Source organism: Coregonus lavaretus, assembly GCF_964263955.1.
Source record: "Coregonus lavaretus genome assembly, chromosome: 1".
Classification (NCBI taxonomy): Eukaryota; Metazoa; Chordata; class Actinopteri; order Salmoniformes; family Salmonidae; genus Coregonus; species Coregonus lavaretus.
In genome coordinates, this window is record NC_139988.1 from 1,432,454 (window position 1) to 1,447,622 (window position 15,169).

The following is a 15,169-nucleotide window of genomic DNA, read 5'->3' on the forward strand; positions in this document are numbered from 1 at the left end:
CTGGTTTGCTTAATATAAGGAATTTGAAACTATTTACACTTTTACTTTTGATAATTACGTATATTTTAGCAATTACATTTACTTTTGATACTTAAGTATATTTCAAATCAAATACTTTTACTCAAGTAGTATTTTACTCGATGACTTTCACTTCTACTTCAGTCATTTTCTATTAAGGTATCTTTACTTTTACTCAAGTATGACAATTGGGTACTTTTTCCACCACTTCCTTTGGCCTATGACAGTTATAATATATATTTATAACCAGGATGTTATCTCAGTGTGCATTGAGTTTCAGTACTGGGTCTCAGTCAATATGATAGGAAATAATGAATTGGCCTTTCCTCATTCACCTGGGACAGTCATCTAGTTCCACAGTAATTAAGGTATCTCATTGGGTCAATGAATCATTGGACATTACCTGATTATACTTACGGTAGTGGTACTGGACTGTAATTACATTTCAGACTATTTGAGAACTGCATTTCAACATGTCTTGTATTATAATTGGTTAAGCCTACTCCTAAAATAAATAGCACTTTCAATGGAGATTTTACAGATTTTACTTTCTAGAACAAAATGCTGTCTAGCCCTGGATGCTAGTTCAAGTTAACATAATTGCATAACAACATTAAATTATTAGGCTTAATCCGGGTCCAGGAAACGGGCCCTTGGTGTAAATAGCAGAGTAATGTGTTTAAACGGTTTGTATATGTCTTTGTATTGATGCTACAGTGTGAGCCTAGCAGGGAGGGCCCTGGGGCTAAAGGGGTCACTCCCAATCCCTTGGTTACAGCTGGAGCAGGCCAGCTCCCCCGGATGCTCTCCCAGCCCGTCCATCCAGCCCAGGTCCACCGGGTCCAGCATTCCAGCAGTGACAGATGTCAGTGTTCAGCAGAGAAGGTACAGTCCATAGAAATAGTCTGCGTCCCGAAAGGCACTCTATTCTCTATATAGTGCACTACTTTTGATCAAGGCCAATAGGGAATAGGGTGCCATTAGGGACGCAACCATACATATTACTAGAGTGATCTATGTTATAAACCTTCCTAACTCTAGAATGTGTTGATGAAGGCAGCCATTTTGGTTTTCTATTTAACTCTGTGTACAATCAGTAGCTGAGGATCGCTCAACTCCGTTCTCTTATATCGAGGTGGAGTTGAGTATTGATAACTGGTCACGCGATTTGCTAGCAACAACATTGAGTCAACATCAGTCGATGCTTGTAAAAATTAAAATTCTGAAAACGCTTACCTGTATCTATGTTTGTCCTATACAACTGCGGTCCTTCACACTTATCATAAAAACTTTTATTGAATGCAACCACCAACTTTTTACTCATTAGTGTTGCTCAACTGGAGATGTAGCGGCCTTGACGTACTGAGATTCAATTGGCACAAGCGCATTCGTGCTGAGTTGAACAACTCAAATTAGGAAAATGTTGGTGGTTGTATTGTGATGAGGTGTGAATGACGGAGTCAGGCGCAGGAGGTAAAACACTGAAATCCAGAGTTTATTCAGTGTACATGAATAAAGCGCAGTAAGCGTCAAAACGAAACTAGCACAAGGGACAAATCCACCTTGGCTAAATACAAGGAAAGCTAGCAATGAACAATCACTCACAAAGGACAAGGGGGCAGAGGGAACACTTATACACAGACTAATGAGGGAATGAGAACCAGGTGTGTGTGATTGACAAGACAAGACAAATGGAGTGATGATAAATGGAGCGGTAGTGGCTAGTAAGCCGGTGACGACGAACGCCGAAACCTGCCCGAGCAAGGAGGAGGGGCAGCCTCGGCTGAATTCGTGACAGTACCCCCCACTTGACGCGCACCTCCAGCAGCGCGCTGACAGCGGCCTCGGGGACGGCCAGGAGGACGCGGAGCAGGGCGAGTCGGATGGCGACGATGGAAGTCCCTCAACAGAGAGGGATCGAGGATTTCCCTCACCTGGACCCACCACCGTTCCTCCGGACCGTACCCTTCCCACTCCACGAGGTACTGAAGGCCCCCCACCCGACGCCTCGAATCCAGTATGGAACGGACAGAGTACGCCGGTGCCCCCTCGATGTCCAAAGGAGGTGGAGGGACCTCCCGCACCTCAGACTCCTGGAGCGGACCAGCCACCACCGGCCTGAGGAGAGACACATGAAACGAGGGGTTAATACGGTAATCAGGGGGGAGTAATAACCTATATGTGACCTCGTTGATTCTCCTCAGGACTTTGAACGGCCCTACAAACCGTGGGCTCAGCTTCCGGCAGGGCAGGCGGAGGGGCAGATTCCGGGTCGAGAGCCAGACCCAATCCTCCGGCACAAAGATGGGGGCCTCACTGCGGTGACGGTCAGCGTTGGCCTTCTGACGACGCACGACGCGTTGGAGGTGAACATGAGCAGCGTTCCACGTCTCCTCCGCGTGCCGAAACCAGTCCTCCACCGCAGGAGCTTCGGTCTGGCTCTGGTGCCACGGTGCCAGAACCGGTTGATAACCTAAAACACACTGAAATGGTGTTAGGTTCGTAGAGGAGTGGCAGAGAGAATTCTGGGCATATTCTGCCCATGGCAGGAACACCGACCACTCCCCCGGCCGGTCCTGGCAATAGGACCTCAGGAACATACCCACATCCTGATTTACCCATTCCACCTGCCCATTACTCTCAGGGTGGAACCCAGAGGTCAGGCTGACTGAGACTCCCAGACATTCCATGAACACCTTCCAGACTTTAGATGTGAATTTGGGACCTCGGTCAGACACTATATCCTCTGGTCCCAGTCAAAACTGTTCGCTGCTCTGGCACCCCAATGGTGGAACAAGCTCCCTCACGACGCCAGGACAGCGGAGTCACTCACCACCTTCCGGAGACATTTGAAACCCCACCTCTTTAAGGAATACCTGGGATAGGATAAAGTAATCATTCTACCCCCCCCCCCCCCCCCCAAAAAAAAAAAAAGAAGTAGTTATCCCACTGGCTATAAGGTGAATGCACCAATTTGTAAGTCGCTCTGGATAAGAGCGTCTGCTAAATGACGTAAATGTAAATGTAAATGTACCCCGTAGTGCCGGAAGACGTGAGTAAACAGGGCCTTCGCAGTTTGCAGAGCCGTGGGGAGACCGGGCAGAGGAAGGAGGCGACAGGCCTTCGAAAGCGGTCCACAACGACCAGGATGGTGGTGTTCTCTTGAGAGAGAGGCAGATCAGTTTAAAAAATCAACACTCAAATGAGACCATGGTCGTTGTGGAACTGGTAAAACTTTTAACTTACCCGCTGGGAGGTGCCTAGGTGCCTTACTCTGGGCGCACTGAGCAGGAGGAAACATACACCCTCACGTCCTTAGCCAAGGTAGGCCACCAGTACTTTTCGGTCAGGCAGCGCACTGTACGACTGATACCTGGGTGACCAGAGGAGGATGACATGTGTGCCCAGTAGATCAGACGATCACGGATAAGCGCAGGCACGTACTGCAGCCCAGCTGGACACTGCGGTGGAGATGGATCTGTGCGTAATGCCTGCGCTATATCCGCGTACATTGCCCGTACTACCGGCGCCACAATGCAGGGGTCTGGCAATATGGGGGTATTGTCTCTGGGCCTCTCCTCTGTATCATACAGCCGGGACAGTGCGTCTGCCTTCATGTACTTTGTACCCGGAATGTATGACAGTGTGAAATCAAACCGGGTGAAGAATAGGGCCCATCTGGCCTGGCGAGGGTTCAGCCTCCTCGCTGCCCAGATGTACTCCAGGTTACGGTTGTCCGTCCAGACGAGGAATGGGTGTTTCACCCACTCGAGCCAATGTCTCCACACGGTCAAAGATAGGACTGCTCCCATCCCAACCTCGGACGCATCCACCTCCACTACAAACGGTAGTGATGGATCGGGGTGGGCCAGTACCGGGGCCGAGGTGAACAGTTCCCTCAGGTTACTGAAGGCCCTGTCAGTCTCAGTAGACCAGCGGAGCCGGGACGGCCCACCCTTCAACAGAGATGTAATGGGAGCTGCGATCTTGCCAAAGCCCCGGTAAAACCTCTGATAATAGTTGGCGAAGCCAAGGAAGCGCTGCACCTCCTTTACCATGGTTGGAGTCGGCCAATTACGCACGGCTGCAATGCGGTCACCTTCCATCTCCACACCTGTGGTAGAAATGCAGTATCCGAGGAAGGAGACAGACTGCTGGAAAAACATACACTTTTCTGCCTTGGCATAAAGGTCATTTTCCAACAGTTGGGCCAGTACTTTGCGAACCAGGGACACATGCTCGGCGCGCGTAGCGGAATACACCAAGATGTCATCGATGTAGTCCACTACGGACGCATCCACCTAAGCATGTCCCATAATGCCCCGTGGTTGTGCTGAATGCTGTCTTCCACTCATCTCCCTCTCGGATACGCACCAGGTTGTACGCACTCCTGAGATCTAATTTAGTGAAGAAGTGTGCTCCATGCAATGACTCAACCACTGACGGAATGAGGGGGAGAGGATAACTAAATCTAATTGACTCCTTGTTCAGTGGTCGATAGTCAATGCACGGGCGCAGACCGCCGTCTTTCTTCTTCACAAAAAAGAAACTCGAGGAGGTGGGTGAAGTGGAGGGACGTATGTACATGTACCCCTGGCGCAGGGACTCGGTGACGTATGTCTCCATAGCCTCCGTCTCCGCCTGCGACAGGGGATACACATGACTCCTGGGAGGTACAGCGTCTACCCAAAGGTTTATTGTGCAATCTCCCGCCCGATGAGGTGGCAATTTAGTTGCTTTATTCTTGGAGAAAACTTGTGCCAGATCATGGTATTCGGGGGGAATGCGCACGGTGGAGGCACCATCTGGACTTTCCACCGTGGTTGCACCAACGGAACCACCCAGACACCTACCCTGACACTCTCGAGACCACCCCGTGAGAACCCTCTGCGGCCATGAGAAAGTGGGGTTGTGGAGTGCTAGCCACGGAATACCTAACACCACAGGGAAAGCAGGAGACTCAATGATGGAAAAAGTGACCTGCTCACAATGCGTCTCCTGTGTGATCATGGTGACTGGTACGTGACTTCCTTTATCAACCCGGACCCTAATGGTCGACTATCAAGTGCTCTGATGGGGTGTGGAATGGATAGGGGAACTAATGAAATGCCCTGGTGGCGTACGAAAGTTTTATCCATAAAGTTCCAAGCTGCGCCTGAATCTACTAGCGCCTTACACTTGGGAACTCTCATGCAATCAAGGAAATATATCGGTATGGTACAGTGCGCAGCAGAGGGCTCTGAACAAGTGTGAGTGCTCAATACCTGGGGTGATGCGAGAGTGCCCTGCCGGCCGCCTCCTGACCCAAAAGAGCGCTGACGACAACATGTGGTGGAATGTCCCTTCGTGCCATCCGATTGGCCCTGGCGCTGTCGTCTTCCGCTCTCTCGGTGCGCGGTACCACCCAGCTCCATGAGCTCTGGATCCGCGTTGGTCGGGGCGGGAACGGCCAGCAGGTTATCCAGACGAATGGCCATGTCCACCAGTTTGGTAAAAGACAAACTGGTGTCACGGCAGGCTAGCTCCCGTCGGACGTCCTCCCATAGATGGCACCGGAACTGGTTGATCAGGGCCCGCTCGTTCCACCCGGATCCTGCTGCCAGAATCCGGAACTCCAGCGCGAACTCCTGTACTGTCCTCGTCCCCTGCCTCAAGTGGACCAGCTGCTCACCCGCCTCTCGACCCTCGGGCGGGTGATCGAAAACTGCCCGAAATAGGCGGGCGAACTCCCTGTAGTCCTCCAACGCGGCTCCTCCTTCTCTCCAAACCATGTTGGCCCACTCCAGGGCTTTCCCCGAGAGGCAGGAAATGAGGACGGACACCTGCTCTCGATCTGATGGCGCCGGCCTGACACTGGAGCAGTATAGCTCCAGTTGGAGAAGGAATCCCTGACATAGAGCCGGCGTCCCATCGAACGCCCGTGGTCGAGATATCTGGATCCCTCCGGGTGCTGTGATGTAGGTGGCTGGATCCGGTTGGCCAGCTGGTCTCAACGGATCGGTTCCTCTTCTCTCCAGGCGTTGGACGACCTGAAGAACCCGATCCATCGCTTCCCCCAAGCTGGCCAGCATAGTGGAATGTTCCTGGACCCTTGCCACTATTCCAGACATGCGCTCCTCTCCTGCTGACTCCATAGAGGTGAGTGATTCTGTGATGAGGTGTGAATGACGGAGTCAGGCGCAGGAGGTAAAACACTGAAATCCAGAGTTTATTCAGTGTACATGAATAAAGCGCAGCAAGCGTCAAAACGAAACTAGCACAAGGGACAAATCCACCTTGGCTACATACAAGGAAAGAGTAGGTCAACCGAGCTACTCACTCTCACAATGAACAATCACTCACAAAGGACAAGGGGGCAGAGGGAACACTTACACACAGACTAATGAGGGAATGAGTACCAGGTGTGTGTGATTGACAAGACAAGACAAGACAAATGGAGTGATGATAAATGGAGCGGTAGTGGCTAGTAAGCCGGTGACGACGAACGCCGAAACCTGCCCGAGCAAGGAGGAGGGGCAGCCTAGGCTGAATTCGTGACATATATTCGATAAACGTTTTTATTAAAAGTATGAATTTCAGCACCCTGCGGAAAGACCTCAGTTGTACAGGACAAACATAGGTACAGGTAAGCGTTTTCAGAATTTACATTTTTACAAGTATCGACTGATGGCAACTCAATGTTGTTGCTAGAAAATCACGCGACCACTTATCAACAGTCAACTCAACTTCGATATAAGAGAACAGAGTTGAGCGATCCTCAGCTACTATCTGTCCAAACACCAATTAGAATCCTAATGGGTTGGAGTGTTCTGTTCTGTTCTAATGGAACCATGCATTCTGAATTCCAAATTAAAATATCCCACTGCTGCCACCATACGTATTAAACAAGGAAATAAATGACCAATTAAAGCACATTTCTGCAAATTAGTTTTCTTGGACGCCAACCAAAGGCAGGGAATAAAAGCTTATTAGCAGTAATTTGGCACAAATATGTGGTTTCTTTGTGTAAGACATGCCCGCCATCTCCAGAGGTGGTTCTACTAATGTCCATGGAAGTGTTCTGAGAGCAGACTTCAGACAGAGGTGGTACCTTGGGGAGTTTCTCACGTCCTTGGGGAGTTTTTAATGTGTGGACGGACAGTCATTAGCAAGCTAGTTCAGGTAAATTACATAAATGAAATGTTTTTGTTCCTTCTAGGGTGATCAAGGTCTACCAGGCTTGGCAGGACTTCCAGGACAGAAAGGCGATCAAGGAGACAAGGTAAAGGAGATGTTAAATATCTATCTGGCTCAATAGATCCATTAATAACTGTGTATGTGTACACAGGTATTTACTTGTTCTACTCTGTTTGTGCTGTCGTGCAAGCTCCTACGGCCATTGTCATGGTCTGGAACCAGGTTAATGTACAGTATGTCATGGTGCCATGAGAAAAGACAGCCAGAGATGGAGACAGAGAAAAGACAGACAGAGATAGACATAGACTGAGAAGGAGAGACACAGAGATAGACATAGACTGAGAAGGAGAGATACAGAGAGAGACATAGACTGAGAAGGAGAGATACAGAGAGAGACATAGACTGAGAAGGAGAGATACAGAGAGAGAGACATAGACTGAGAAGGAGAGACACAGAGAGAGACATAGACTGAGAAGGAGAGACACAGAGAGAGACAGACTGAGAAGGAGAGACACAGAGAGAGACATAGACTGAGAAGGAGAGACACAGAGAGAGAGAGACTGAGAAGGAGAGACACAGAGAGAGAGACTGAGAAGGAGAGACAGAGAGAGAGACATAGACTGAGAAGGAGAGACACAGAGAGAGACATAGACTGAGAAGGAGAGACACAGAGAGAGACAGACTGAGAAGGAGAGACACAGAGAGAGACATAGACTGAGAAGGAGAGACACAGAGAGAGACAGAATGAGAAGGAGAGACAGAGAGAGAGACATAGACTGAGTAGGAGAGATACAGAGAGAGAGACATAGACTGAGAAGGAGAGATAGAGAGAGAGAGAGAGAGAGAGAGAGAGAGAGAGAGAGAGAGAGAGAGAGAGAGAGAGAGAGAGAGAGAGAGAGAGAGAGACATAGACTGAGAAGGAGAGACACCGAGAGAGAGACTGAGAAGGAGAGACAGAGAGAGACATAGACTGAGAAGGAGAGACACGGAGAGAGAGAGAGAGAGAGAGAGAGAGAGAGAGAGAGAGAGAGAGAGAGAGAGAGAGAGAGAGAGAGAGAGAGAGAGAGAGAGAGAGAGAGAGAGAGAGAGAGAGAGAGAGAGAGAGAGAGAGACTGAGAAGGAGAGATACAGAGAGAGAGAGAGACATAGACTGAGAAGGAGAGACACAGAGAGAGAGACTGAGAAGGAGAGACACAGACAGAGAGACATAGACTGAGAAGGAGAGACACCGAGAGAGAGACAGAGACTGAGAAGGAGAGACACCGAGAGAGAGACAGAGACTGAGAAGGAGAGACACAGAGAGAGACAGACTGAGAAGGAGAGACAGAAAGAGAGACATAGACTGAGAAGGAGAGATATAGAGAGAGACATGAGAAGGAGAGACAGAGAGAGAGAGAGAGAGAGAGAGAGAGAGAGAGAGAGAGAGAGAGAGAGAGAGACATAGACTGAGAAGGAGAGACACAGAGAGAGACTGTGAATCTCAAAACAGCCCCTCGCCCCTACCAACTCGCTCGGAGGGCCCTCTGTTGTCACGTGTTGCTGAGGAAATTCTGAGGGTGACTTCAAGAGTGGCGAGGAGATCAATAAACCCATCGACTTCGGGACACACTCAAGAATGATGTTCTTCTTCTTTGTTTTTATGTTGTATTATCTCGCTGCCATACTGTGTTCAACCGTGTTGGATCTTGTCAGCCATCTTGTCTCAAGAGGACCACAATGGCAATAAGTCTCAGACTGTATTGTGTGTTCTCCTCCATGATTTTACTCATGTGCATGTATGGCTTTTTCAAGTTTTGTGTGCTTTAAAAAATAACTAAAGTTACACATTTAAATAGTAGAACGAGCATGAAATTCAAATTCCCCCTGTTGTTTTACAATATATAAAAGTCAGTAAAAGTTAAACATTTAATTTATTACATGTGTCAAGCCTTGAAGTCAGACACAAACAAATACAGGTGGCTCTCCATTACGCCTCTCCATTGTTTTGTGTGAAATTGCACAAACTAAAAATAATGTGGTGCGTTATGGGATCCCACTTCGCTCTGAAGCCGGCAGCTTAGCTGACTGGGTGGAAGTAGCTATCGGAGGGTCTAATACACCCTCCATAATGTTCACTCCCTCAGCATTGGGACACTTGTTCATATGGCAGAGGCACGTGTGAATAAGCAAATGGAGGGCCGAGGGCCGAGGGGAAGGGAGTGATTTGGGATTCAGCCTGACAGCGAGAGCGAGACAGAGAGAGCAAATTACAGAAAGAGAGAGAAGAAGAGCCAGTGTGTTTGGCAGAAATATAGAGAAGAAGAGCCAGTGTGTTTGGGAATGAAGAATGATAGGAATTCATTACTCTGAACAGGTGGTGATTCGCCTATTAGGACCAGATGGTCTATGAGGTCATTGACCCAATTACCATAGAGTGGTATAGTTGGGATAAATACATTTTTCAGAGCTAGTAGGAACTTGGGTGTGTCCTAAATGGCACCCTATTCCCAATAGAGTGCACTACTTTTGAGCAGAACCCTATGGGATATCTAATGGGACCTGGTGAAAAGTAGTGCACTGTATAGAGAATAGGGTGTCATTTGGGACGTAGTCCTTCTGTTTTTCCCTTAACCACTCAGGAATTCTGAGAAAGTACAACAGTTACACAAGCTTTAAATCATTATACCTGTAGGACCGGCTGAGAGGAGAACGGGGAATTGGGTTATTTGTGAAACTCTCCGTATAATTAGTATGTTCCCGGTGTAGAAGTGGCATTAAGTTTGTTATAATGGTCCACTAGGACCAAAGAAAACACCTTAGTCCATATATCCTTATTGAACTAGTCTTGGCACTTTAGCTACCATTAATTGTATTAAAAGTAGCACAAAATAAATCTCTTTAAAGTCATTATTTGTTTTTTTGAGGTTCAAACTAACTAGTTGCCTCAAGAAATTGTAGGAAAAACTCAAAACTTATAATAGATTCCTGTGAGCACTCCATTTACTTGTTCTATTCAGCTGTGAATTCAATACAAAGACCTGTCTTTTCTGAAAGGGTCATTTAATTACTGTACCTCTGCTGAAGTTGTACGTTTTGACAGACAGGCTGGGTTCAGCGACACTGTGACAACCAATCAACTGCCCCGAATAGGATTCCTGGCATTGTTATTATCACTTTTAGAAGAAGTGCATTGTGGGAGTAAATTAAATTAGCGACAGCTCGTTTAGAAGGCAAGCAGGCGGGACGGAATGGGAATACATGTGTAGCACGGCGCTAAACAAATTCTGGGTATTGTAAAGGAATAATAAAAAGCTATCATTTCCATGACTACGCCGATGTTTAGATTTTATTCCACCTAGGAGGAGCTGTGAATGTGTTAATACTAGGGCTGTACATCGTATAACATAGTACTAGGGCTGTACATCGTATAACATAGTACTAGGGCTGTACATCGTATAACATAGTACTAGGGCTGTACATCGTATAACATAGTACTAGGGCTGTACATCGTATAACATAGTACTAGGGCTGTACATCGTATAACATAGTACTAGGGCTGTACATCGTATAACATAGTACTAGGGCTGTACATCGTATAACATAGTACTAGGGCTGTACATCGTATAACATAGTACTAGGGTTGTACATCGTATAACATAGTACTAGGGCTGTACATCGTATAACATAGTACTAGGGCTGTACATCGTATAACATAGTACTAGGGCTGTACATCGTATAACATAGTACTAGGGCTGTACATCGTATAACATAGTACTAGGGCCGTACATCGTATAACATAGTACTAGGGCCGTACATCGTATAACATAGTACTGGGGCTGTACATCGTATAACATAGTACTAGGGCTGTACATCGTATAACATAGTACTAGGGCTGTACATCGTATAACATAGTACTAGGGCTGTACATCGTATAACATAGTACTAGGGCTGTACATCGTATAACATAGTACTAGGGCTGTACATCGTATAACATAGTACTAGGGCTGTACATCGTATAACATAGTACTAGGGCTGTACATCGTATAATATAGTACTAGGGCTGTACATCGTATAACATAGTACTAGGGCTGTACATCGTATAACATAGTACTAGGGCTGTACATCGTATAATATAGTACTAGGGCTGTACATCGTATAACATAGTACTAGGGCTGTACATCGTATAACATAGTACTAGGGCTGTACATCGTATAACATAGTACTAGGGCTGTACATCGTATAACATAGTACTAGGGCTGTACATCGTATAACATAGTACTAGGGCTGTACATCGTATAACATAGTACTAGGGCTGTACATCGTATAACATAGTACTAGGGCTGTACATCGTATAACATAGTACTAGGGCTGTACATCGTATAACATAGTACTAGGGCTGTACATCGTATAATATAGTACTAGGGCTGTACATCGTATAACATAGTACTAGGTCTGTACATCGTATAACATAGTACTAGGGCTGTACATCGTATAACATAGTACTAGGGCTGTACATCGTATAACATAGTACTAGGGCTGTACATCGTATAATATAGTACTAGGGCTGTACATCATATAACATAGTACTAGGGCTGTACATCGTATAACATAGTACTAGGGCTGTACATCGTATAACATAGTACTAGGGCTGTACATCGTATAACATAGTACTAGGGCTGTACATCGTATAACATAGTACTAGGGCTGTACATCGTATAACATAGTACTAGGGCTGTACATCGTATAACATAGTACTAGGGCTGTACATTGTACAATATAATGCAAGGCCATAGGAAAATTGGATTTCCTTTCAAGGAAGCTGACTTCTTATAACACCAGGATTTATCTGTTTAATTTCCTGAAGAACCCTGGATAGCCACAGCTGTTTAATCCCTGTGAACGGGATTAGGATCCTCCATCCAACTTTCACCGCAGTGCTGGATTAATACTTTCTCTTTTCTTGAAGTAACACAACCACAAAGTAATCCCCAATTTCCCCCCGAAGCTTTCCTTGTAAGGTCATAATAATTAACACACAGTTCTCATTATGATTATGTTTGAACGCTCCAAAGTCTAAATAGTATTGGAGCTTCTGTATTAATCTCTGTCAAAGCCAAGCTAAATTGCCAATAACTACATAAGGGGTTCATTAAACGGTTATAAGGTTGATGATATTTTCTGTCCCCTTTTTCTATAAAAAGTAATCATTCTGCTACAGTGGCTTGTGAAGGTATTCACCCCCCTTGACATTTTGTACTATTTTGTTGCCTTACAACCTGGAATTAAAATGGATTTTTTTGGGGTTTGTATCATTTGATTTACGCAACATGCCTACCACTTTGAAGATGCAAAATATTTTTTATTGTGAAACAAACAAGAAATAAGACAAAAAAACTGAAGACTTCAGCGTGCATAACTATTCACCCCCCCCCCAAGAGTCAATACATTGTAGAGCCACCTTTTGCAACAATTACAGCTGCAAGTCTCTTGGGGTATGTCTCTTTAAAATTTGGCAAATCTAGCCACTGAGATTTTCGCCCATTCTTCAAGGCAAAAATTTTCGCCAGCTCCTTCAAGTTGGATGGGTTCCACTGGTGTACAGCAATCTTCAAGTCATATCACAGATTCTCAATTGAATTGAGGTCTGGGCTTTGACTAGGCCATTCCAAGACATTTAAATGTTTCCCCTTAAACCACTCAAGTGTTGCTTTAGCAGTATACTTAGGGTCATTGTCCTGCTGGAAGGTGAACCTCCGTCCCAGTCTCAAATCTCTGGAAGACTGAAACAGGTTTCCCTAGAGAGTTTCCCTGTATTTAGCGCCATCCATCATACCTTCAATTCTAACCAGTTTTCCAGTCCCTGCTAATGAAAAACATCCCCACCACATGATGCTGCCACCACCATGCTTCACTGTGGGGATGGTGTTCTCGGGGTGATGAGAGGTGTTGGGTTTGCGCCAGACATAGCGTTTTCCTTGATGGCCAAAAGCTCAATTTTAGTCTCATCTGACCAGAGTAACTTCTTCCATATGTTTGGGGAGTCTCCCACATGCCTTTTGGCGAACACCAAACGTGTTTGTTTATTTTTTTCTTCTATTATTTAATAATGGATTTAATGGTGCTCCGTGGGATGTTCAAAGTTTCAGATAGTTTTTTATAACCCAACCCTGATCTGTACTTCTCCACAACTTTGTCCCTGACCTGTTTGGAGAGCTCCTTGGTCTTCATGGTTTCGCTTGTTTGGTGGTGCCCCTTGCTTAGTGGTGCAGACTCTGGGGCCTTTCAGAACAGGTGTATATTTACTGAGATCATGTGACACTAAGATTGCACACAGGTGGACTTTATTTAACTAATTCTGTGACTTCTGAAGGTAATTGGTTGCACCAGATCTTATTTAGGGGCTTCATAGCAAAGGGGGTGAATACATTTTTTGAATTAAGTTATTTTTTTCATTTCACTTCACCAATTTGTACTATTTTGTGTATGTCCATTACACGAAATCCAAATAAAAATCAATTTAAATTACAGGTTGTAATGCAACAAAATAGGAAAAACACCAAGGGGGATGTAAACTTTTGCAAGGCACTGTATTTCTGTCCTCTAGCACTGATTTATTGTATGTTCATGTACAGCTGGAGGCTGCAAGAAGTGTAGGCTATGTCTCTCTACTGCTTAACGCTCCGTTAAGGTAATACTGTAAAACCTGAAAGAGTTGACTGTCGGTTAAAAGTCATTCTTAGAAGTGGACTTCCCATGGGAATTAAGCATGCGACTCAGTGAATTTTATGCATTTATTGAAGTGAAAAGCTACTGTAACTTAGTGCCACGGTCGGTAGTAAAAATCATATTAAGGATGGATGAATGAAGGAAAATAAAATGATGTCCTTGATGAAAGTGGGTATGAAATGTGTTTGATATCCAGTTGGCTTACAGTCAGTGGTATTCTAAGGTTTTCTTCCGAGGAGTAATGACGCCACATAAACTCAGCAGGAGTCCCACAAAATCCGTTAAGGCATTAAAAAACACACTCTGTTAATAGGGTTTATGGTTTTACTACCAAAGAGAAATGTCTCTCTTTCTCCATTCATATTGTGCTGCTCGCCTCGCACACTAGGAAATATAGGTCAAAGCAACAGCCAGCGTTCTCTTTCAGATGCTAATAACGAGCGTCAAACGTTCATAAAAGTTTAGCGACAACTTAGCTGTACAAATCAAGACACGCGTTGCACATTTGAAGTGGATACATCATGTATCAGTAGGAGTTCAGACCCTCTGCTGTTTAACAGCATGGGTTCAATCCAGTCAACCAAACAGCTGGGTTCTATCCAGTCAACCAAACAGCTGGGTTCTATCCAGTCAACCAAACAGCTTTGGTGTCTGTCTGTCTGTCTACAACCTTCATCACGTTAGCTCTGGTCCTCTTTAGCTCAGTTGATAGAGCATGCAACGCCAGGATAGTGGGTTTGATTCCTGGAACCACCCGTACGTAAAATGCATGCACGCATGACTCCAAGTCGCTTTGCATAAAAGCTTCTACTAATATTAGATATTAGACGTTTCATATTGTAGATACAGGAAAACCCCTGCCACCACTGCCAACACATTGTCAGACAGTAAACATTGTCAGACATACAGTTTTGTTCTAATCACATTAGTGGAAATGGAGGGTGTTCTCAGGGCAGACCTGGTTGTAGCTAGATGTGTTCGAGTTGCGTCGGGGACAATTCTAGCATTTTACCTAATCCTAACCCTAACCCTTTTCCTAACCTTAACCTAATTCTCCTAACCTGTTATGAAAAGTCACTTCTGCTAGTCAAAACTGGCAGACCTTCCCTGAGAACAGCGTGGGTTCTGAGTAACGTGATACTCTGCTGTTCTAGGACTTGTCTGCAACCTTCACCGCTGAATCTAGCTTTGCTTTCCATGTCATGTTTTGTAGATGGTGAAAACCACTGCCACCACTGCCAATACATGATCACACAGCAAACAGACAGCT

At 45.8% G+C, this 15,169-nt stretch overlaps 1 pseudogene across 1 annotated transcript in view; it reads left to right on the forward strand.

The window, feature by feature from the left end:
• LOC311127370 overlaps positions 1-15,169 on the forward strand; it is a 367,179-nt pseudogene that overhangs the window by 27,055 nt on the left and 324,955 nt on the right. Inside the window, exons 8-9 of the transcript in view lie at positions 736-903; positions 7,217-7,279. The product of the transcript in view is annotated as an uncharacterized misc_RNA (transcript). The remainder of the gene's footprint in view (positions 1-735; positions 904-7,216; positions 7,280-15,169) is intronic.